The sequence below is a fragment of the Chrysemys picta genome, chromosome 9, assembly GCF_011386835.1.
Source record: "Chrysemys picta bellii isolate R12L10 chromosome 9, ASM1138683v2, whole genome shotgun sequence".
NCBI classification, from domain to species: domain Eukaryota; kingdom Metazoa; phylum Chordata; order Testudines; family Emydidae; genus Chrysemys; species Chrysemys picta.
In genome coordinates, this window is record NC_088799.1 from 102,076,035 (window position 1) to 102,101,105 (window position 25,071).

Here is a 25,071-nt window from a genome sequence, read left to right on the forward strand (position 1 = left end):
GACTCCAAACAAATGGCCGGTTAATGGCACAGCCTCCTGGCCAGTGCTGTGTGAACAACCAAGTTTTGGTTCTCTAGCAGTTCCGAAAAAACAAAAATTAATTTAGGATCAAATGAAACATTTAGTTCTCCCTGAAACAACAAAACGTTTTGTTTCAAGTTTGAGCTTTTTTAAAAGTTACATTTTTTAAAAATAAAATTGAAGGAAATGTCCAAATGACAAGCTATGTCAAACTGAAAAAAACAAAAAGTTTAGCTGTGAAAATGTTGAAATTCAATGTTCAGATTTCGTCAGGGTTTTTTGTGACTCAGACAACTCAGCGACTTTGACGCATCGACCACAGAATGTTTCATTTGACCTCAGTTTGCGTTTTTGATGTACACAAAAAGTTTCAACCAAAATATTTCACCCAGCTCTATTCCCGACCTCCACTCCTTGAGCTCTGCCATACCTTCCTGGTTGTGCCCATTCAGATCTGCTTTTTATGAGGCTCAGGACCAGAATCCCCTAACCTCAGGGCCAGAGACATGTACAGCCTACACATTGGCTGATGGTGCGTGAGTCACAGGCATGCAGCATGCCATAGTGGTACAGAATGACAACATTAGTGCAGGAGAAGGGGGGGATCTTCTCTGCCCCCCTTCTCCGTGTGTGGATGTTAATTGACAGGCCAGGTTGTGCCGTTCCATCCAGGCTGGCAGAACCTTATGTCCACGTCAAGCCACATTGACTTCACTGGGGCTCTGCAGAGGTGTGAAAAGCTGCCTGCAGGATTGGGGCCTTCATTTGTGCTAGGTTGGCTTAGCTGCTTGCCTCTGAGTAACGCCGGGCTGGAAGGAGCAGCAAGAGCCCTTCTCCAGCAGACATGTCAACTGGGACACTGTACATCATTCAGAGTGGAAATATCGCACTGGTATATTGTGGTCACTTTAGCACTAGTTTTCCTCTCTGAGCTTATTTCTCCAGTGGCTGTTTTTTCTACCTTCTTGGCTCTTCTTTGGACATATCTTGGGCTCTGTGTTTTATCTCTGTTTTATTAAAAATAATACTAGAGGGTCTTAGAGCACTTTTCCCAAACACAGCAAGACCCTATCGCTCTAGATTCAAATGCTGCAGGGTTGGTAGTGGAAGCCATTGGTGTTTTTGCAATGTTCTGGTAAAAGAGTGTAATACTTGTTGTTTCTTTAAGGGGTTACGGCTGCTATAGAAGCAGCAGCAGCAGCAAAAGTGGCAATGGACGCCTCGGCTGTCAAAGGCAAAAACCGCTCGACTGACAAGTGACCACCCACACGACAAGTTCACAGAACCATCCCTGTGAAGCTTATCTCGGCTGAGTCATTCTGTGAGTATCTCACATCATCTGAGGTCAGTGTGATAGGAAGTGGTCCCTATGCAGCGCTGGGCAAAGCGTGTAATGTATGACTTTATGTCAGGCTTTGAATGCAGCTGCATTTCCTACGCATGTTCCTCTCTCTCGGCCCGCTTTATTGCCTTACATTTTAAAGTACAGTTTTGACCTTTTGTGCCTGTTTTAGTTTATCAGGTTGCTGGATAGCCTCCAGAAATTGTCACAAAGTACCAGGCTGCCTGCATCCCCTGAAATTCGTGCATCTCCTCTTGGGGATTGGCTTGATTTACCCTTTACATTTTCTCTCCTATAATTTGACCTGTTCTCCTCTTCATTTTTCACTCTGTCTCTTGTTCTCATTATTTCCCAATAAAGGAATTCATGAAATTGCAAGAAAACAGCTCTTTTTAGGTCTTCCTTACCTCTGCCCAGGTAATACCACCTTTTGATGTGAATGCTTTCCTTGGCTAAACGAAAGTGGATAATGCCAGTACAAACTCCACTAACAAACTCCAGAAAACTGGAAAAACACAGAGACTTGCAGGAATCTTTGATCTATCACATTTCTTTGCTTGAGGTATCATTGCTGCTTAGCAACAGTGATTATGACAGGATTCTTGTTAGCAGGACCGAGACCTCACATAGCAAGGATAACGACTGGCTTCCGAGCATTTAAAGTTGCTTTCAGTGTTGCTGTTGCTGTGTTGGTCCCAGGATATGAGAGAGATAAGGTAATATCTTTTATTGGACCAACTTCTGTTGGTGGATGGTACAAGCTTTCATACTACACAGAGTTCTGCAAGTCTGGGGAAAGAAATCAGGAAAGGATTTTAAAGGCAGCTGCTACCTTTGTACTTTGCACATGGTCCAAGAGAGGACCAGCAGATTTCCCTAAAACAACACAACTAAGGGGCACGCACAGACATATATGTAATACTGTGTGTAGAATCTTAAGGACATAAAGACCATGCTGTCCGTACAGAAGAGGTATGAATACAAGAAAAGCCGTGGCATGCTTAGTCTCTTCAGACATTAAGAGTGTAGGTGTTTTCCTGCTCTAGCAGAAAGGAGAGTGACTTTACCAAGGTGATGCTCAAAGACTAGTGAAAGGTCAACTTGCAGACAAACAAACAAATATCCTACCCCGTAGACTAAAGTGGCCACTGCCACCTGAAATTCATTTACGGTATCGCTTCTATTGATCATAGTTTCTCCTAAACCAAGGTCAGTGTCTGTCTAACACTAGCGATGCATTATTCTTCAGCCACCTTGCTAATGCTGCATTATGGGTCTGCGGCCAAGTACAACAAATTACATGCATAATTTCCAAATACTATGGTACAGCTTCAACCATTTGTACCAAACCAATTTCCATCAAGCCTTTCCAACCTACCCAGAGCAAAGGGCTTTGCTCCTGTGTCCTTGGCAACGCTCTCCCCCAGTTCAGCAGTGGACTGGATGCCAGTTGTCTGCCTGGATACTACTGCTACTCCCTCTTCCCCCCACAATTTCCCAGAGGCCGCTGCACTTCCATGTTATTATTATTGTTTGTATTACAGTTGCACCTAGAAACCCAACCAAAACCAGGGGCTTTCGGGCTAGGTGATGTATAAACTGATAGTGAGATTCATAGAGAGCTTACAGTCTAAAAAGACATGCAAGACAGCAGATGGGAGGGGAAAGAGTCACAGAGAGGTGGAGTGATTTGCCCAAGGTCACGTAGCAGGTCAGTAGCAGAGCCAGGAATAGAACTGGTCCATTTCACTGCTTTTATTCGGTGGGGGCAGCAGTGAAACGGACAAAAATCATGTCAGTTTGAGCTGTCAGGGATCCTGGGGAGCATATATAATTTTGGAAACACCATGTTTCAGTGTTTCCTAACCAAAATAGTTGGGGATTTTGATTCTGCAAAAAGTTGAGGTTTTATCTTCATCCCTATTCAGAACAATCCTCCCCCACCCCCGCCCAAAACCTTGTGCATATGGAGCCTGATCAGGTGAGATTCTGAGCACCCTCAACTCCTGCTGATGTCAATGGAAGTTGAGAATGCTCCGCACCTTGCAGGATTGAGCCTGTTGTGTACAAAGCCCTTTAAGATGAAAAGCACTATATAATCAATTGATAAAAATGCCATCACTTTGACATGTGGTTTGACTAATGTCCAGCCTTGTGCATTTGTTAACCATTTATATTTAATGTAAGGTACGATAGCATTTTAAAAATGATGATAAAGTTCAGCATGTCTCACTCTTTCATTTAGGCTCTTTTATGCACAGAAAACAGTCTCTAGCTAATTTAAAATCAGCTGCATATCACTGACTGAGGAACTGGAAACCAGCAAGAGGAGGGAATCTGTCAGTTCACATCAGAATCCCAGTGTATACAAACGGGCATAGCCATTGATCTCCACTCAAGAGAAAGATGCTAGGGAGATATTAGCTCTTCATCTCCCAAATGAACAGAAACTAGGGTTTGATTTCTTGCCTTTTATTCTCTTTAGAAATTTTTCTATCTCACTTTTGGAGACCTCCTGTTCCCAGCCTCCCCAAGCAATGAAGTAGTTTCTGTGCACAGGGCAGCTATGCTGTCAAGATCACTTCTGAATTCTAATCCTGTATTGGGTCATTCACAGCACACCTCATGAATACAGCCAGCACTGGAGAATGGGAGGAAGAGGGGCATTTGTAATAGGGACATGCCATAGCAAGATGTGGAGTATTTTTTTTCCTATACAACTGGCCTTAAGTGGAAGCATGGTTTAAATCGCTTCTCACCCCTACAGGGACCAGATTTCCAGGTCATAAAGGACTCGTTTGTTAGCTATCTGGTATAACTGCTGCAAACTGGTCATTAACTTCTAAAACATTTTTGATTTATATATATATATTCTAAAGCAAGGGCACTTCAAGAAGCTGGCCTATGAAGTTTTACCCGTTCATATATTCCATGAAGATTAAATTAGTCATGAAATATTAGTTTATTTTACGTGGGTTATTGCAGAAAGGTGCCGGACTGGCAACCCTGGAGGCTAGGCTTAAGTCTGTTCAAGCTAAGGTGACTCGGGGATACCAAGAAAGATACGTTCTCTAATCTTAGATTGCTTTTACTGCAGTGACTATCAGAAGACCAACACAGTCATGCCCTACCAAAAGGTAGGAATGTAGCACACAAAAAGACATGATGTAAATGACCATAAAACAACAGAAATGTAAAATGCCAGAAGAATCTTATTCGCCTGGCCCCTCCAGCTTATAAATGGAATGACTTCCTCCCTGTATTAGTCATAGAATTATCTGAGGAAAGATGGGACAAGTGAGATGGACTGATTGAAAAAAATGACTATGTGGATAACTTCTGTAATAGCAATGCAGCAAAAAATGGAGCAATTGTTGAACTGCAGGAGTCACTTATTCAAATAAATGGGATCTCTGGGGTTGGGGGGGTTTGGAGGAGGGAGTGTCTGTGACAGTGGAAGCTGCTTCTACTTAAGCCCCAGCTGGGTCCAGCAACCACACCCTGGCCAGGCTCTGACCTTGAATCTTCCCCTTCCTAGCCTGTTGTCTCTGCTCTCCCCATTGGTTTGTTTCCTGTCTCCACTACTGACTGACTGTTCTCCCCTCCCTTCTCTGCTCTGTCCACTTCCTTTCCTTTTTCTCTGTCACTCCATCCCACACGGCCTGTGCTCTTTGGTCACTCTGGCTGAAATTTTCAATGTGGTCAGGATTTCACTCTTTTCCTAGCCACTTTCCCCACCCCCTTCTCTCTCTTTCTCATAGGGTTTGGGGAGATGCCATCCCTTGCCACCCTGCTCCTCCTACCTCTTTTCCACACACCCCTCTTCCTCTCCTTCCTAAGGTATTTGAGAGATCCCAGCCTCCTCCCTCCTGGCAGTGAGTACCTTCCTGTGCCCTTTAAAAATAAATGGATAGAAACTATTTAAAAGTGAATTGATTTCTCGGGTTTGTATATTCCGTTATTTATCAAACCCAAGACATTGGTGGGAAAGGATCAGACATTCATATTTACCCAGTCATGTGTATTTCTACGTGACTAAGATTGTTATATACTTTCCTCGAGTTCAAATTAAAATAGAGTCTTTTCTGCCCCTCTCCCCATCCACCCCTACTCTCATTCTGACTTTATACATACTGTATATTAACTGAGAACAATAGAGCTTAAAGTGAACATGAAATCATGCATAAACTACTGCTCCATCTCCCAGGTCTTATTAGAGGGTGATTACTGGTGCTGTTGCAATAGCATTTTGAATCAGGGTTATGGTTAAATTGTAGCTCTGAAGGAGGCAGAAGTCTCCACAAACCACTGGCTTCACAGTTAGCCAGCTGAATGTGGTGCAATGCAGAACATTTCTGTATACTTTCCTCCTGTTGTGTACTGACAGGTGTCTAGAGAAGCACAGAGAATGATGCGTCCTGGCCTCACTTAATCTCTGGGGCATCTAGGTAACGAAAAATGTTGGGAATGGGGAATATGGCCAATCATTTCTAGAATTTGTTCCTCTCTCTTACATTTAACTTTTATCTTTATAGTTCCTAGAAGGAAATATGTTAGAAACTGGAAAGATGATGAACAGACAAATGCATGTACAGATCAAATATATTTAGAGCTGCCACTGGTTTGTCGTTAAGCACTGATTGATTCCCAGTGACATTAAGAAGGCCCAGGCTCACACATTGTTATGGTATAGCCAGCATTATTTAGCTTTCACACCACTGGACTTGCTTCTAGAAATTGTTTTGAGCCGTCTTTGCTAATGGCAATTCCTTCCAAATTGTAGCAGCCCCAACAAAGTGCAGACACAGTTTGCCTGTCACTTTATGGTATAGGGGAAGAGTCTGGATTTACTCTGGGTGGAAGAGAGATGAAGGCATGCAAATATACAGGATGAGATCCAATATCTTGGGGAAAATTCTGTTTGTCTTTTGGTTACCTTGTGCTCCCAAACAAACCTCCACCCCCTATTCTATCCACCTCTTGTATCCTGTCTCACTGACACCTAGGCCTGATCTACACTGGGGGGGGGGGGGGGGGGGGGAAATTGATCTGTCACGCAACTTCACCTACGTGAAAAAGCAACGTACTTAGATCTACTCACTGCAGTGTCTTCACTGCGGTGAGTCAACTGCTGCCCCTCCCCTGTCAACTCTGCCTGTGCCTCTCGCGGTGGTGGAGTACAGGAGTCAACGGGAGAGTGCTCGGGGGTAGACGTGATAAATCGACCCCTGCTGGATCGATCACTGCCCGCCGATCCGGCGGGTAGTGTAGACATACCCCTAGACTGTGAGCTCTCTGGGGGGAAAACTACTTTCTTTATTACATGTCTGTACAGCATCTAGCACAGTGGGGCCCTGATCCCTGACTGGGGTTCTTAGATGTTACTATCATAAATAATAATGACAGGGCAGCAGCCTCTCAACTGGGTGAGGTGGACAGGGGTCTTTATTTCTTTCTGGGGAGCAATGAAATGTGGGAAGACAGTACTCCATGCTTTGTCCCCTCATACTTCCTTTACTCTGCAGACACACCCACTGGAATTCCAGGAGGAGGCTTCCAGGGAGGAAATCTCAATGAGGATGGTGATACAGAGATATTCCCTGATTGGACATGGGGCAAATCCTCAGAGATCTGTGCCCAGCCCAAGGGGATCTACAGAAGGCCAGAGCAGTGCTGCCAACTCTCATGATATCTAATGTTTTTCCTTAAGGCTGCAGCTCCTGGAGTCATGTGAACGCAACTTTCATTTTTTAAAAGGTAAATTTCTGGCCCTCCTGGTTGCAGAGAAGAGCTTGAATAGTGACTCTTAGAGGTTCAGAAACCAGGCAGCATATAGAAGAACCCCAATTTTGTTATTTAAAAAAAATCTCATTATTTTAAAGCCAATTTCATAAGTTTCGGGGGCCTGACTCATGATTTTTGAACACTTGGGGTTGGCTGTACTACTGGAGCCAACCAGATGGAGCCCTGCACCTTTGAACTGGTTCTAGCCTGACTCCCCCAGCTCCACTGGAGACACAACATGGGAGACAGCCCCTTACCCAGCTGCATCTAGGAGCACCAAGCTGGGTATGAGTGGGAGTGAAATAGCGTTGAGGGCTCCATGGGAGTCCTGGGATGGAATATCTTTTCTGACCAAGTGCCCCAGGACAAGAGGGGACTGGCATCATACAGCCACATGGCCTAGTGAGGCTTTTCCCTCCCCTCTCCAAGCACGTTCCCTCTTGGGACTGGAGGATCTTGGGGGACAGTATCATGGATCTCAGCGAAGAAGGGGGGAGACAGGGCCCTGTTGTTAAATAGATATTTCATCTCTGCAGGGCAGCTTTATCTGTGAGTCTCTCATGATTAACCTGGTGCTTTAGGACTGGCTGTGGATTGCATCTGCTGGAGTATTCTAACAGGGGGAAGTTGCTAAGGACTCTTTTCTAGAGTTCTGCTTGTCTGAGAACCCTCTGGGAGGGCTATGTTCCTTCACTATTGGCCCCAAGAGTAAATCATATTAAAATATCAGTTGAATAGAAAATGAAAGCACTCTGGCAGCATCAGTCTTGGGGGGATAGATTGAGATAAGGAGCACTGCAACCTTGTCTCAGTGTATGTGACTGGCCCATTCAAATGTATCAGAACGTAGCAATGGGCCCTGCCGCTTGCAGGTAGAGAAAGTCATATTATTTGGAGTCACAATGCCACCAAAACCTTTCACATTCCCATTGTCTTCATGAGAATATTTGCTGCTGATCTGAAAGCAAAACAAAATTGTAACTGTATTTAGAGCTGTGTAAGCCCAATAGATAAATATATACACCTGCCAGTTTGTAAAGAGACAAACTACAGAGACAGAGCAGTCCATTTGGTCTAAATATATTCAGTTATTTCAGCTAAAATTAGTTAGGGACAGCAGCACATGAAATAAACGAGATACCATCATTTGATTTTAATGTCTTGCTGCAGGCTAAAATTCAATTAAAATTCAGATGTGCTGTGTTAAAGTGCAATTCCCCCCCATCCCCCAGGAGCTGCATAATAAAGAGAAAATGGCATCCACAACACCTGCCTAGAATTCTGAACGTCAACAACAACCCCAGAAAGTGTGGGAGCCGCAGTGCTGCAGCAGGAGTAATTTATCTTTTCAGGCCTCCTTGCCAATAATATGGGGCATCAACGAAGCATTTTTGCAGAGTCAGAAATTTGTGTTTTTAAACCCTAGGCTTCTTGATTGAAAAAACATTGGAAATTTCCCAATTATTTTTCTCCCTCCTGAAAGGACAATTGATTATTTTAAACGTGAGTTGTGAACCAATAAGTGCGGTGGGTCGAAACAGGCTCAGCAATCCTTTGCATTCCTAGAACACAGAGGGGTGAGAAAACTACAACAAAAACTGCTAATGATAGATAAATGTTTGACAAGCTGCAGCCGAGTCTAACGATTCTATTGCCGGCAGGATCGTCATGTGGTGTAAAAATCAACACCCAAAACCACAGCTTGCTCACCTCTATAGTATACTAGTTTAATTTATGCAGCCACTAGTTACAGCAATTGCATCTGAATTTAGTAATACACAGTATTACCAACCCCAAACATCCAAAAATCGTGAGTCAGACCTGCCACCCCCAAATCATGAGATTGGCTTGAATATCATGAGATTGGAAAAATGTGGGACTTTTTATCCTTCTGATTTTTGCGTCTTTAGGTTTCACATTTTCAAACTTTTCTCTGCAACACTGAGGGCTAGTAACTGATTTTTTTTTTTAAATGAAAGCAGAGATTCCAGGAGTTGGGGCTTTAAGAAAAACGCCAAATATTATGACACTTGTGATAAAATGCCACAACAACAGCTGGAAACACTGCATAGAAAACATGGCAAAGAAAAATAAGATACAATACGCAAGTGATTCCTTATAATGGTAGCTTTGGTACTACAACTAAGGTGTTTGCCACAGAAATTCAGTGTGTTTGAATGTACTCTGTATAGGTTTAATTCAAATTTTAATACAAACTGCTATAGAAATGACTTGAAAAAACAAGTTTAGTCTCCCTAACATCAGATCAATAATATCAAGGCAAAAATGTAGTGTGCGGTTTGTGCTGGGCAACCCACAGTTATTAGCATGGCGAATTTTTCTTTTCTTTTCTTATAAACAGGTTTACACTGAGAAGAATAAACTCCGGGATTCAGATGTCACCATGCATAAGTCTGTGCTGAAAACCCCTCCCCCAGGATTTCCTCCCACCAGTCACAGCTTCTAGCGCATGTGTTACAATGAGAGGTACCTTCCATCCAGCCTTGTGTGGGCCTGTGGGGGAAATGGAGGCAAGACTTAGGTCAAAGACGATCCTTCACACTGCTGAGAGCCCCTCTCCTGGGACTAGCTTTCCCGAAGTGGGCAGGAAGGGGATGGGTTCAGGTCCTCTATGCAGGCTAGAGCAGGTCTAAGGGTCACTCTGACTTGTACCCTGTTGCAACAGCTACAGCGGGGATAGCAACCTATGACACGAGCTGATTTTCAGTGGCACTCACGCTACCCGGGTCCTGGCCACCAGTCCGGGGGGCTCTGCATTTTAATTTAATTGTAAATGAAGCTTCTTAAACATTTTAGAAACCTTATTTACTTTACATACAACAATAGTTTAGTTATATATTATAGCAGGGGTAGGCAACCTTTCAGAATTGGTGTGCCGAGTCTTCATTTATTCACTTTAATTTAAGGTTTCGCGTGCCGGTAATACATTTTAACGTTTTTTTAGAAAGTCTCTCTCTCTAAGTCTAAACTATTGTTGTATGTAAAGTAAACAAGGTTTTCAAAATGTTTAAGAAGTTTCATTTAAAATTAAATTAAAATGTTGATCTTACGCCGCCAGCCTGCTCAGCCCGCTGGGTGTGTGTGTGGGGGGGTTCAGGGCAGAGGGCTGGGTGTTGGGAGGACTTGAGGTCAGGGCAGAGGGCTGGGGTGTGTGGGGGTGCAGGGCCATCGCCGGCAGGGAGAGGGAGGGTGAGGAGGAGGGACTGGACTGCACCGCGTTGTGGGAAGAAATGGGGGAGGGGGGAAGCTTGGCTGCTGCAGGACCAAGCTTCTGCCTCCTGCCCCCGCAGGGGAGAGCGGGGGAAAGGGGGGCTGAGTGGGGCCGGGACCCCCCCCGCGGGGGGCAGGAGGCAGAAGCTTGGTCCAGCGGCAGCCAAGCTTCCCCCCTCCCCCGCTTCTTCCCACAGCATGGCGCTTTCCTGCCCCTCCGCCTCCTCTTCTCACCGGGCAGGCAGCGTGCCACTCAAAATCGGCTCGCGTGCTGTGTTTGGCATGCGTGCCGTAGGTTGTTGACGCCTGTATTATAGACTTATAGAAAGAGACCTTCTAAAAACGTTAAAATGTATTACTGTCACGCGAAACCTTAGATTAGAGTGAATAAATGAAGACTCGGCACCCCACTTCTGAAAGGTTGCTGACCCCTGAGCTACAGAATGGCTGGGGCCTAAGACTGTCCTGGCCACATCTTCCTCCTCTGCCACTGGGCTCCTGTGGAGGTGGCAGAGAGAACACAGTTGCAGGAGGGCTACATGTGGAGTCTGCACAGCAGTGCTGCACTGGGCCCAATGTCTTAGCTCCTGCTAGGGCAGTGCATGTGAATGGTTAATTTAAGTCCACGGTAGGACACCGGGCAAGGGGCTGGAGAAGGATCTAAGCAGAAAGTGAGCCATGAAGGCCCAGCTTTATGGATAGAACTGAGTCTCTTTCATTAACTTCCATTTGGTGTTAGCAGAAAACTGCTCTGTCATGTGACAATCGTACAGAAACACAGCCCAGTAACATGGGTCTGTAGCTGTAGCTACCTTCAAGGCAGTAGGGCTGAGCGAACAACAGGAGGGAATTTCACTCCAAATGAATTCCTATTTTTTCCATTGAAATTCAAAAAGGATACCTACAGCTTCTCTCTTTCTTTCTCTGTCCTACTACAGAGATTAGATTGGTTTCTAAGGTTATGTCTACACTGTGAGCTAGGGGAGTGATTCCCCTGCTTGTGTACACATACTTGTGCTATTTCTCATTGAGCTCGTGCTAGTATACATAGCAGTATCGCCATGGTAGCATGGCTAATGGCCGCACCAAGTACGTTCCCACTACACAACATCACCTCTGCTAATTCTTGTAATTGGGAAGTCTGCTCAGTCCTTCTGAAAAACTCATACAGCTGCAGCACAGCTTGTTGGGATTTCTCGGCCCCGTTTCCATTACTTCTCAAAGGGATTTCAGAAATATTTGCTCTGTATTTGAAAACTGCAGTGGTCCAGACAAACTGAAGAGCAATCTAATAGGCTCTGGCATACTACCCATTTTACCTCTAATTTCAAATTTAAGGTATTTCTGCATTTCAGGCACAGTATAAACAGGATTTCACTGTGTCACACAGCTCATTATTTAAAAAGCAATATTTTAAGAAGACATCAGGGCACTGCAGCTGCAATCAGTACTAAAGTAATGAGCTTCTAAAGTGATTGACCTGTTCCCCCTCAGTGTTTAATGTGTTGCATATCACTTATAATTACTGTGCCAATAGCGATGGCCAATGCTTTACAACCCTCGCCCTGTGCTAATTCATTCTGTCTCTTTGATAGGAGTGTCACAGAGAGCTGGGAATTTCAGCCAAAACTCATAGGATTGCGAATCTTAAAATTCAAGTGTAAGTTCATATCTAGAAATGAGACAAGCAAGGATTTTTAGAGGCAGGCTTAGACACGGCCATTCCTTCAGATGCTAGCCAATAAAGTGGTATTCCCAGGAATAACATCTTAACAGTTTTACACACACTGATGTGCACTTGGCACTGCTGTAGTGAAATCCTCAGGGATACAATGCCACCAGCCTTGTCCCCTAAAACTAACATATAGACACACCGCAATGCTCACAGTTTGGGAGCTCCCTACTAGGTAGAGTATTCAGTGACGGCCTGATAGACTTGTCACTTAAGAGTATCTCCACTACCATATATCCATGTACAGGGCCAGATTGTGATGCCTTTACTCACGCTGAGCAGCATCTTTCCTGACTTCAGTGGAAACGCTTGTGGGGAAAGGTGCTATTCAGCATGAGGACAGATTGCACAGCCTAGCCCACAGAAATTTTATATTCAAACATGTTGTAATACAAATCGACATCTTATTGGTTTGTAAAAAGCAACAGGGGGTCCTGTGGCACCTTTAAGACTAACAGAAGTATTGGGAGCACAAGCTTTCGTGGGTAAGAACCTCACTTCTTCAGATGCAAGTGACATTGGTTTGTGTTACTGTCTTTGTTACAGTATATGAACATCTGATGCCTTGCTTGACTGACCTGCCATCCCTAACTAAAATATTCCTGGGCTGAGGGGGGGTAGCATTTTCCTTGCATTGGCTGGTACAACAAAGATGATTTTTTTTTATCATTTTACAGTTTTAAAAATTAGGTGACAGAAAAAAAACAAGCACATAGGGTGTTGTGAGAGAGACCATTCAACAAGACACTTGTTTAGAGGGGTGAGTCTTTTATGGTTGCTTCAGTTCACACCATGCTGAGTCCAAGGATTTTAATTATCTTACAGGGAATTTTTGACCGGCTTCCTCATTTTTGAAAAAATCCTTCTTTTAAAAGTTTAGGGTTTTTTTTTTTTTTTTTTGGTATATCTAATCCTGTCCCTATTCAATTCAATTGTTTGTAGGTTTTAGGATAACTTATTTATTTATCTCTCAACAAGAAATAACTTACCAAGGGCATGGCTACACTTGCAAGTTAAAGTGCATTAAAGCAGCCCCAGGCGCCCTAACTCCTGACCCATCCACACTGGCAAGGCACTTAGAGCGCCTGGACTCTGCAGCTGGAGCGCTCCGGGTAATCCACCTCCACGAGAAGCATAACGCTTGTTGCGCTTCGGCTGAAACGCCCCAGCGTCAGTGTGAACGAGGTGTTGCATTACTGCACTTTGATCGGCCTCCGGAAATGTCCCATTTTCCCCTTAAATCAAGTGGCCACTCTTCTCATTGTTTTGGAATCGGCTGTAGGAATGCGGATATCCCCTTTCAAAGCTCCGTTTCTGACAGCTGGCATGCTTATCTGCTCCAGGACAAAGCAACCATTAGTGTGGAATGTTGCTTGCTGTGAGTGTGTGAGAGAGAGAGGCGGGGGTAGGGGGGTCCGAACTTACAAGACAGCATACTGACACACTCTCAGCACCTCCAAAACCTACTCTCTTTCCCCCCACATAAACACAACACACTCCCTGTCACACTCCACCCCATCCCCCACATTTGAAAAGCACGTGGCAGCCACTTGAACGCTGGGATAGCTACCACAATGCACTGCTGTTTGTGGCATTCCAAGAGCTGCTAATGTGACCACGCCAGTGCGCTTCCAGCTGAGAGTGTAAACACTCGGCAGCGTTTTCCCTGCTGCTGTCTCCGAAGGCTGGTTTAACTCCCAGCGCTCTACATCTGCAAGTGTAGCCATGCCCCAAGTAAACCCTATACTGATGCTACTGCAATCTAGCCTGACAGTATTCACTCTCTCATTCTCTGTAACTGGTTCCTCCCTCTGACTGTGAGAGAGCCTGTGAGCTTAATATGTCCTATATTGCTCTTAGGATGATCATGATGAAGCACTGCTTAGTATCCTGCAGGACGTGTGGAACTTCATACCTCCTGCTAAAGCTTTGCCCAGAGCACACATAATGAATATTCTCTTACTGTCCCCATAATCAGGTTTATGAGTGGTATGGGGCATATTAAGCTCCTTCACTACTGGATCAGCCAGAACTGATTGATGGAAAACTCCCAAAGCATTGACATTTACTATATTTGGTTCACTTGGAGCCATCGATCTGTTCTTGTTTGGAGCTGGATTTGGTAATGTATTTCCTGGCAGTAATCAATAACACTGGTCTACAATTTTTGAGAAATCGTCTGCTTCAGAGATAAAATGTGCTATTTATTATGTATTTTGATGTGCTGAATTCAAATATGACAATTAAAACAACTGATTGGCTACTGTTTCTAAGATATTTAAGTTTTTACATTTTATGTCTATGTATATTGTGTAGATAGTAGAGTTTTAATCATAAATTGTAAACCTAGGTCTTTTCATGTGTTTATGGTTGCTTTACATGATAATATTTCACCTGTCCTATTTATGTAACACTTTAAAAATCAGCAAAAGGGTTATATAAATAAAATGTATTATGAAACAAAAGGCAAAAAACGATTATGTACATAGTTTAGTCCTATTCAGTGTCTACTCGGCGTTTCTTGGCTTGTCTCTTGTATTCATTAAATGGAGCATCTCGTCACTGTCCAGCAATAATCTGCAAGCATTGATGGGCTCCATTTGCCCTGATAGCGTTTCTCCATTGTTGCAATGTCCTGGTGAAATCGCTCGCCGTGCTCGTCGCTCACTGCTCCGCAGTTCGGTGGAAAAAAATCTAGATGAGAGTGCAAAAAATGTATCTTTAGTGATATGTTGCAACCAAGGCTTTTGTATTCCTTGAGGAGGTTTTCCACCAACAACCTGTAGTTGTCTGCCTTGTTGTTTCCGAGAAAATTTATTGCCACTAACTAGAAGGCTTTCCATGCCCTCTTTTCCTTGCCACGCAGTGCATGGTCAAATGCATCATCTCGAAGAAGTTCACGAATCTGAGGACCAACAAAGACACTTTCCTTTATCTTAGCTTCACTTAACCTTGGAAATTTTCCACGGAGGTACTTGAAAGCTGCTTGTGTTTTATCAATGGCCTTGACAAAGTTCTTAATCAGACCCAGCTTGATGTGTAAGGGTGGTAACAAAATCTTCCTTGATTCAACAAGTGGTGGATGCTGAACACTTTCCCTCCCAGGCTCCAATGACTGTCGGAGTGGCCAATCTTTCTTGATGTAGTGGGAATCTCTTGCACGACTATCCCATTCGCAGAGAAAACAGAGTACTTTGTGTATCCAGTCTGCAGACCAAGCAAGAGAGCAACAACCTTCAAATCGCCACAAAGCTGCCACTGATGTTGGTCATAGTTTATGCACCTCAAAAGTTGTTTCATGTTGTCATAGGTTTCCTTCAGATGGACTGCATGACCAACTGGAATTGATGGCAAAACATTGCCATTATGCAGTAAAACAGCTTTAAGACTCGTCTTCAATGAATCAATGAACAGTCTCCACTCATCTGGATCATGAACGATGTTGAGGGCTGCCATCACACCATCGATGTTGTTGCAGGCTACAAGATCACCTTCCATGAAGAAGAATGGGACAAGATCCTTTTGACGGTCACATAACATGGAAACCCTAACAGCACCTGCCAGGAGATTCCACTGCTGTAGTCTGGAGCCCAACAGCTCTGCCTTACTCTTGGGTAGTTCCAAATCCCTGACAAGGTCATTCAGTTCACCTTGTGTTATGAGGTGTGGTTCAGAGGAGGAGGATGGGAGAAAATGTGGGTCCTGTGACATTGATGATTCAGGACCAGAAGTTTCATCCTCTTCCTCGTCTGACTCAAGTGAGAATGATTCTGGTGCATCAGAAACCGGCAGTCCTTCTCCGTGGGGTACTGGGCGTATAGCTGATGGAATGTTTGGATAATGCACAGTCCACTTTTTCTTCTTTGACACGCCTTTCCCAACTGGAGGCACCATGCAGAAGTAACAATTGCTGGTATGATCTGTTGGCTCTCTCCAAATCGTTGGCACTGCAAAAGGCATAGATTTCCTTTTCCTGTTCAACCACTGGCGAAGATTTGTTGCACAAGTGTTGCAGCATATGTGTGGGGCCCACCTCTTGTCCTGATCTCCAATTTTGCAGCCAAAATAAAGGTGATAGGCTCTTAACCATAGTGGTTATACTGCGCTTTTGTGATGCAAAAGTCACTTCACCACAAACACAGCAGAAGTTATCTGCACTGTTCACACAAGTACGAGGCATCTCTGCTCACTTTGGCTAAACAGAAATGTGTCCCTTTGCAAAAATCAAACACTGACAAATAAGAGAGCACGACACTGTATGATTTCTAGAGCTGATATAGGGCAATTTGTTCAGCAGAGTGATGTAAGCTTCGTTATGATTGCATCATCGATGACTTCTAGGAATAACATGATGCAATTCATATCATGTATGACGCAATACCAGCTTCAGATTGCATCATTCATTGTTTTGCCTAAAAAGCAAGTACTGTCCAAACCCAGTCATAGATTTATTCATAGATCCAGTCAAAGATGTATTTTAGTCATTTCTGGTTTAAATTGAGATCCCTTCCCTTTATAACTCACTTCTCCTCCGCCATTCCCAAGTCAAGGGTCGTATATACTGACCCAATAGCATATCTTGAAAACTAGAGCCAATCAACCATTTTAAGCATCATTTTCGTTCTCAGTGACCCAGAATTAGTAAAGTTTGACTACATTTATTTCAGAAGCATTTTGGCTGCAGAGCAGTGTAATTATTTTATATTCAGTATGATACTTAATTGTGAGTAAACCAAAAGACAGATTGCTTGAATATAAGAACTATTGATTGCCAGCAGAAGGCACACTTATCAGCTAACTTTCTGAAGAGCAGGAATATGAAACTACTCTTCTGTATTGCGCTGATGACACTGGGAAAGTGACAAATAGCTCTTCTACTCAAGCATGAATGGATGGTATTGAATCAAACTTGCCACATCTTGGGTCAAATTCTACTTGCCTCATTCACATGAGCAGGGACATAGAAATCAATGGGAATACTTGAATAAGGCAAGCAGGGTCTGGTTCTTAATAGATGCTTTATGATTTTTGAAGTCATAGATAGCAATATTTTTATCCTGCTTAGATACTATGGTGATAGATGATTTACTAATACCGATAACTATTCTCTGTTTCCAGTTTGCTACTCTTAGTGCACAAGGAAAAACAAGAGGCCATGCATCTAGGGCCGGCTCCAGGCATCAGCCTGGCAAGCAGGTGCTTGGGGCGGCCACTCCGGAGAGGGGCAGCACGTCCAGCTATTCGGCGGCAATTCGGCGGACGGTCCCTCACTCCCGCTGGGAGCGAAAAACCTCTCGCCGAATTGCCGCCGCAGATTACGATCGCGGCTTTTTTTTTTTTGGCTGCTTGGGGAGGCCAAAACCCTGGAGCCGGCCCTGCATGCATCACCTCCTTCTGTGTGGAAAGAAATGTCCATAAAGAGCTATCAGTGGTGGCCAAACTATTCCTGTTACGCCTCCCCCCCTTACCAGTAATGGAATCTGTCTGTGACCTCCCCCCCCAACCCCATTACAGTACAGTTGGCTCAGCAGAAGAATTTGGGCTGAAGGCGGAGCTGGGGCCGGAGGAGGAGCCGGGGCTAGAGGTGGAACTGGCCTGGGGGTGGAGAGGGAAGGAGGGCAGAGCTGGGCTGGGGCCGGAGAGAGCTTTGGATGGGGTGGGAGCTGGGTAAGGGGTGGAATGGTGCTCTGACTGGGACCAGAGCTGGACTGGGGGTGGAGTGGAGTATGACTGGGAACAGGGCTGGGAGGTGCTCCCAACATGAGGACTGGCCCGGGCCCCGCCACGCACCCCCTGAACATTTCTCCATGACACTCTCGGGGGCACGCCCCATAATTTGGGGACTACTGAGCTAGATTGTGACTTTGCTAAAAGCCCTGTGTAAAGGGCAGTGCAGAACCAGATTTTGCCTCACTGAGCATCCGTGGTGTCCCCTTACACCAAGGGGAAATTATCTGCACCAGCCCTATACCTGGCACAGATTCCTTCCCTCTCCACTCTAGATCAGCTGTACTGGGGGATGCACTGGGGGAGAGGCTCTGCCCTCTTCTTGCCCATCTCTACCCACTTGCCCAGAAAGGGTGACAGCGGCCCTATGGAAGGTCTCCCACCCTCCCCCTGCACTGCTACTGGCATTACGGATATGCCAAGGAGTAAGGATGCACCTTGTGCCCCCTGCTCCCCTGAGCAAGTGTCTAGCCAGCATCATGCCTATGCCTATAATACCAGTTTTGTGCTTCAATAGGAAAAAGCCTTTTTAGATATTTGAGCAATAGGATTAAAAAAATATATATTCCACATTCTCAAAGCTGACCAAGAGTGATATGTGAAGAAGGAATATCATTTGTCACAGGGGAACAAAGGCATATAAGCATGTAATGCAACACTGTCTAGCCAGCTGAATACAGAGTTTAGTGAGATGAAAATAGTTTTCTATCATTGAAAGTAATTTTTTACCGAAGGTATTATAGCAATTGGTCAACTAGAACAATAAGGTCTTCCTCTGAAGACAGCAATTAACCTATTATTTTAGCTGACCCTTTGAACTTGTGCTCTGTAAATGAGAATGTGATTAGTTAACGAGTCACAAAACAGCCAAAACTTTCATTGCCATCAAACCAAAGCTCTGTTCATTCTGAATCTTGCTGTATGGACATTTTAGTAAAAGAGCCATTGATGGAACTGATGTTAAAAGAGCTATTGTAGTAGGATGCATATTTGAAACTGAGTACAGTACAGTTAGCCTTTTGCATTGACATTTGTTGGAAGCATTGCCATGCTGTTTGCCATTTGAATAACAAAAAACATTTTTTTGATAATTTTTTGCCACAGTGGAAAAAGACAGAGAGGGAGAAAAACAGAGGGAAAGGGAGGATGAAGCAGCAAAGTTGATTTAAAGTATCACATGAAAAAATAAGATTTCCCATCTTGATAAAATCTTCTTTTGGGAAAGTCTAAGTCTGGATACAAATTGATGCTCTATTAATCAGTAACATTACTAATACAGTGTAAGGAGTGTGTATGGATGGATGCAATCAAGTGAGCTAAACTGAAATTTGTTGTAGGTGGTGGGAGGCGGGGGAAGTGTTTCTAGAATCAGAAATACTTAAAATTAGTGACCTTTTATCAGAAAATATTTTTTTTTTGTTTTTACCTGTTGACAAATAAGCAGCTGGTTTCTTCCTTTAGAATTGTCTTCCTTTAGTTCAGTTGTTACTATGCCATGAATGTATCCACCTATTCAGCACAGAACAGAGAGCATTAAGGCCCTGATCTTGTAGGCACTTATGCATATGCTTAACTTTAAACATGTGAGTACTCCCACTGACTGTAGCATGATCAGCAATTTAAATTGTAGTGTTCTTAATGAACCCTAAACATAATTATAGGTAGCTGAGCTGTAATAAAGCTTAGCTTCTCATTTAACAAAGCTTCTTGTTGAGCTTTGTAACAAGTAATATTGTAGTTTATGACTTAAATCTGTTAAATTAAACCAAGTTCCGTTTACACCATGTGTTGCTTGGGGCCTGGAGTGGTAGCTATGCTTTAATTTTGTTTTCTTGACTAAGCAGTTAAATAGTAAATACTGTTATATTAGGAACATCATTGACTGAACCTGGTTCTCTCTCCAGCCCTTTGCATGGTCAATAATACCAGGGCATAGCGTGTAATCCATTACTATTCTGATTAGTAGTATTTTGTGCTCACTCTGTATTCACTTAGCACTGCTGTAAAGGACTACAAAAGTTACAGAGCCACAGAGAATCATGTGGTAAACAGTCTCTTTTGCTGAAAATACACAGATGAGTCTAAAGGTGGAAAAGCAGGTAGAGTGAATGAGCAGCCTTTTGCATCCCTGAGATTGGAGTTAAGACATCTAACAAAATGTCTAATTAATAGCCATTATGACAGCTAAATATGTGTGGAAAATGTTAGCATTAAACTAGATAAGGGACATACAGCCTACCTCAGCTGTTATCTTTTCAGATTAATGATCAAGCATACTGGCAATTAAAAGGGGTACCTCAGAAAGCAGGAGTGATCTAATAAATGAAATATGGTTTTTGTCAACAGAGTTAGGGTGTGAATATAGTATTAGCATGGATTCCAGCACATGCAGTGATACCTGATAGTAAAGTGGTGAATAAAGAAACAAAAAATGCTTTAAAAATGGAGAAATTGATATAAAGGTTCCTTTGAGTAAGCAGGAATTTAAGTTTAGTTAAAAAGCCTTAAAAAAGAATAGCGGAAATTGTGGACTAAGGAGAAAAGAGGAAGAAGATTCTGTGAAGTATGCCACAAAATAGAGGAAAATGTGTGGCTCCAAATTTATGAAAGCATCAGTGAGGTGCCCATATTTAGACTGTTAACTGGTCACTGTGGTTTGAATAATTTATATTTATTGAATAGACACAAAGATGGGTTATTAACACATGTAAGGTTAAAGAACCAGCTGATCCCTTGATATGGGAATGCAAGAGAGTTCCCACGAAAGAAAGGATCTTTATGAAGAATGTAGAGCAGTTCTCAAACTTCACTGCACCACAACCCTCTTTTGACAACAAAATTACTACATGGGAAAGGGGGCTGGATCTTGAGCCCCGCTGCCCTGGGGGCTGGGGTGGGTTTAGGCTTCCGCCCCGGTCCCAGCAAGTCTAATGCTGGCCCTGGCGACCCCATTAAAATGGGGTCGTGACCCACTTTGGGGTCCTAACCCACACTTTGAGAATCACTTAACATGACAGAACATATTATGAGGGGTTCCGTGAGAGTACTGGGAAGGTGGGGTGACATTAAAAAGCTCTTTGTTTCTAGAGGATATACAGCAGGGTAAGAGAGTGTAGTGCCATAAATGTACAAGGTATATTGTATGTGGTGATTACAGACTCAGCCATAAAGAATAAAAAGAATCACATCCAATATATTTATGAAAGAAACGTAGTGGGTGAGGTAATATCTTTTATTAGACCAACTTCTATTGGCAAAAGGGACAACCTCTTCAGCTTCACAGAGCTCTTCTTTAGGTCTGGAAAAGGAAATTAGACTGTCAAAGCTCATTATGAGGGGGCAGAATGTTTAGCATAATGATTTCAGATATGTTGTTGGGCAGTTAACACCTCTGCAGTCATTGGACAATGGAGGGTTAGTAGGTAGCAGGGTGTGTTACAAGTTGTAATGGGCCATAAAACCAGTGCCTATTAAATCCAATATTTTTTAGTCTCCAGCAGAGTTATGAATTTAAGTTCCCAGGCCCATCTTTTGAAAGTGTGATGCAGGTACAGAAGCTGCTCCAATAAAAGATATTATCTCACCCACCTTATTTCTCTCATCCTGGGACTAAGCCCTAGTCTACACTACACAGTTAGGTCGACATAAGGCAGTCTATTTCATATCTCATCCTCAGTGGAAAACTTACATGGTAACTCTGAACATGAAAATAACACTTCTGATCAATTTAAAATGCAAAGGGAAACAATTTATTTTCATTTGGCTACTATATTTCTTATTTTAGGCTCGGACTGTAAAACCATTCAAATTTGTACAGAATATAACAAGCTCAAACAAAATGAAATAGAATATCTGCCAAATATCTCATCTGATGTGACTATTACCTATTTGCTCTCTCTGCCTTTCTGTCTTGTGCACAAGTTAGTATGTAACACAAAAGGAGAATGTGACATGCAGGGAAACAGTGGACTGTATGCACAGTGAGGGTGATGTTAGACCACATGGTACTTCAGGGGGGACTGAAGAATGAAGAGCCTGCAATAAGCATTAACTCTCCTGAACAAGGCGTATACCCTGTTTCCCCGAAAATAAGACATCCTCCGAAAATAAGGCCTACTTACAGTTTTGCCTCTCGTTGTAATATAAGGCATCCCCCCGATAATAAGACCTCCCCGATAATAAGGCATCCACCGATAATAAGGCATTTTTCATTTCTGAAAAATAAGACATCCCCTGAAAATAAGACCTAGCGCATCTTTGGGAGCAAAAATTAATATAAGACACTGTCTTATTTTCGGGGAAACAGGGTATTGCCTCTTCCTCACTGCTGCTCGCATGACCTTACCAGCACTCCTCCATTACAGCAGGCACTCCCATAGCAAATACCTTCCTCTTTGTCCATCTCTCCTTTCTTGCACTATTGTTTTGTTATATTCCTTTCCCCTTGATGCATATCTGGGGGGAAAAAAAAGACAATCATCATTTTACAGGAATAGGTGAAGAGCACCTAAAAGTCTCTAGGAAAAGCTTAAAATATCACATCTTATAATTTACTGGTTTGTATATTGCAGAAGAGCCCTATTGAGGATCCTGGCCTCATCATACTGGGTATTGTATGAACACATACTTTCTTGTAAAGCATCACAGGTATGCATGGCACTTTACAGGACAGTAAAATACAGATGTTTGCACTGACTAGGTTGCACTACAAAGCCTGCCACAAAGAACTCGCTGCAGGATCAAGACTTACAGTTAGAAGTCACATGCATGATAGAAGATGAGACAGTGAGAGGCCTGAGGAGGGTTGCCACAGGTTAAGTTTGTTGTACTCCTTGTAGCATATGCATCGTATCTGGCCCTTTTGTGTCACAGAGCAATTTCATTTCCCGACTCTTGGTACCTCACATGGTTCAGCCCTGCTGACCCTGCATGTTACTTGGACGCTAGGTGCTGCAACAAGCAGATCTGCTGATGCAGATGATGGGTCAGATGAAAACCCAGGATGAAGTTAGGCCACATGCATGACCCTAGGTCCCTCTTCCTCCTTGTACAGCCATCATGTGAGGAAGTGAGTATGTCCCAGGCAGGATGAGTCCGTATCACTGTCCTGTTACAAGGTGACTCTGAGGCCCAGATTGATCAAGGGTGATTCCAGTGGGAGAACACTTCAACCTCCCCGGACACTCAATAACAGACCTAAAAGTAGCAATTCTTCAACAAAAAAACTTCAAAAACAGACTCCAACAAGAAACTGCAGAACTGGAATTAATTTGCAAACTGGACACCATCAAATTAGGCCTGCACAAAGACTGGGCGTGGATGGGTCATTACAAGAACTAAAAACTACGTTTCCTATGCTAATTTTCCCCTACTGTTATTCACACCTTCTTGTCAACTGTTTGAAATGGGCCATCCTGATCACCGCTACAAAAGTGATTCTTCCTCTTGTTGATAATAGCCCACTTTAATTGAATTGTCTCATTAGAATTGGTAAGGCGACCCCCATCTTTTCATGTACTATGTATACAAATAACTTCCTATTGTATTTTCCACTCCATGCATCGGATGAAGTGGGTTTTAGCCCACAAAAGTTTACGCCCAAATAAATGTGTTAGTCTCCAAGGTGCCACAAGGACTCCTCGTTGTTTGTACCTCAGTATTGTGACACTAGCACAGGTTTCCCTCGTCTACCAAGGCCTACGTGAGTGATCCCATGGCGTCCGTGGCTGAGCTGGGGACCAGCAGTAACCCACTCTCAGGGGAGCGGGTGCCCTCCAAGAACCCCAAGTCTCGGAGTCCCACGAGGAGGAGACGGAGATGTCGTTACCAGCATGACAGGGGAGGAGGGCAGCCGCAGGTGTGACCCCACGGCCCGGCCGACCCCAGAGCCGAGTCCATCTTCTCGTGAGTCCTTACGGGCCAGCCAGCAGGGGACGTGGTTTGGGGACAGTTGGGGTTGAGAAAACAGGTGGGGAATTGCCCCTCCCCCCTTTCCAGAGCCTCAGGCTCGCCTGAGCCCAAGCCCGAGCTTCAGGGCCCTGTCTCAGGCTCGCCCGAGCTCCAGCCTAGGAGCTTTCCTCCCCCCCCTCGCAACTGCCTTGCCCGTAACTCAATCCCGACCCCCCGCGCAGGCGCAATGGCGCGCGGCCGCCATCTTGGCCGGGGGCGGGGCGAGCGGGTCCGGGGGGGAGGGGGGGAGTCTCCCAGTCCGGACTCGGGACTTTTGAAAAGCTCCGGAGCCGGGGGCCGCGGGCTCCGGGGCTGAGCCGCCGCCTGAGGCCGGGACTGAGCCGACCGGCGCCTGCTTCTCTCCGGCGGGGCAGCGCCGGCGCTTCGGCGTCCAGCGGGTGAGGCGGGTTGGTGCCGGGGGGAGCGGGCGCCCCTCACCAGGGTTGGGCTGAGGGGGCGCCGCGTACCCCGCCCCCGGTGAGCGGGGGGCGCTGAGGGGGGGTCACTGCGCACGGGCGCGGCGTGGAGAGGGGGTGACTGGGGGGGGTCGTTGCGCGCGCCCGCCCGCCCGTGAGGAAAATGGGGGGTCGCCACGCGAGGGGCATGGGGGGAAGGGGTGACAGCGGGGGGAGTAGGGGGGTCAGCTTGAGCGCGCGGGGGGGGTCACAGGAGGTGACTGGGGGGTAGAGGGGGAGTTACTGAGCGCGGGGGGGTCACCGCACGGGGGGAGGTAGAGGGGTGACAGCGGGGGGAATAGCGGGGTTCAGTTTGAGCGCGCGGGGGGGGTCACTGCGTGGGGGGGTAGAGGGGGTGACTGGGGGGGTTGGCAGAGGGAGGGGGCCCTGTGTCTGTCTCTCCTCCCCCTGCTCAGGAAGCTGGGTCCCTCTCCCCTTCCCCAGTTGGCAGAAGTGCCATGCTGCTTCCTTCCCCCTCCAGACAGACCCTTCACGGGCACAGTCCCCCCCCCCCCCCCGACTCCCCCTGCTGCCTTTCGCGCCCCGTTTCGGGTGCCGGGGGCAGGGAGAGTGCCCGGGATCCATTACCGCGGTGCAGAGTAAGTGGAGGGAAATAGAGGTGTCTGTGACAGTAATTGACTTGGCTGGTCTCCCTCCCTGCTCTGCAGTTAGGCCCCGCTCTGTTCCTCCCTGGGCACTCTTCAGGGCTGTTCATGGCTTTATGAAAATGTGCAATGCTAACTTGTGAAACCCTCTGAGCTCTTAGCACCGTTCCTCTGTACAACTTCAGAGATGCCCACATGCACGTCATTTACCTTGTTTGCATGGTA

At 45.0% G+C, this 25,071-nt stretch overlaps 1 protein-coding gene and 1 long non-coding RNA gene across 28 annotated transcripts in view; one reads left to right on the plus strand and one right to left on the minus strand.

The window, feature by feature from the left end:
- Window positions 1-2,075: 2,075 nt before the first annotated feature.
- LOC122173806 (uncharacterized) lies at window positions 2,076-23,937 on the minus strand. 4 transcript variants are annotated; one of them, XR_006174681.2, is made up of 4 exons: window positions 23,490-23,937; window positions 22,183-22,292; window positions 19,264-19,346; window positions 2,076-8,105 (listed from the first exon to the last, which is right to left on the minus strand). It is a non-coding gene; the product is annotated as an uncharacterized LOC122173806 (long non-coding RNA). The 4 variants fall into 4 exon arrangements; XR_010590321.1 differs by lacking the exon at window positions 2,076-8,105 and adding an exon at window positions 10,765-16,057 and having other exon boundaries at window positions 23,490-23,932; XR_010590320.1 differs by lacking the exon at window positions 2,076-8,105 and adding an exon at window positions 10,765-16,156 and having other exon boundaries at window positions 23,490-23,932.
- A 66-nt stretch (window positions 23,938-24,003) lies between these two features.
- KLHL13 (kelch like family member 13) overlaps window positions 24,004-25,071 on the plus strand; it is a 139,070-nt gene continuing 138,002 nt past the window's right edge. For 15 of the 24 annotated variants that reach the window (XM_042851190.2, XM_042851194.2, XM_065556773.1 and 12 more), the window contains exon 1: window positions 24,023-24,184. The gene's annotated coding sequence lies outside the window, so the exon portion shown is untranslated. Of the gene's footprint in view, window positions 24,190-25,071 lie in introns of all 24 variants that reach the window. The other 9 variants (XM_065556779.1, XM_065556778.1, XM_065556776.1 and 6 more) reach the window with 4 other exon arrangements.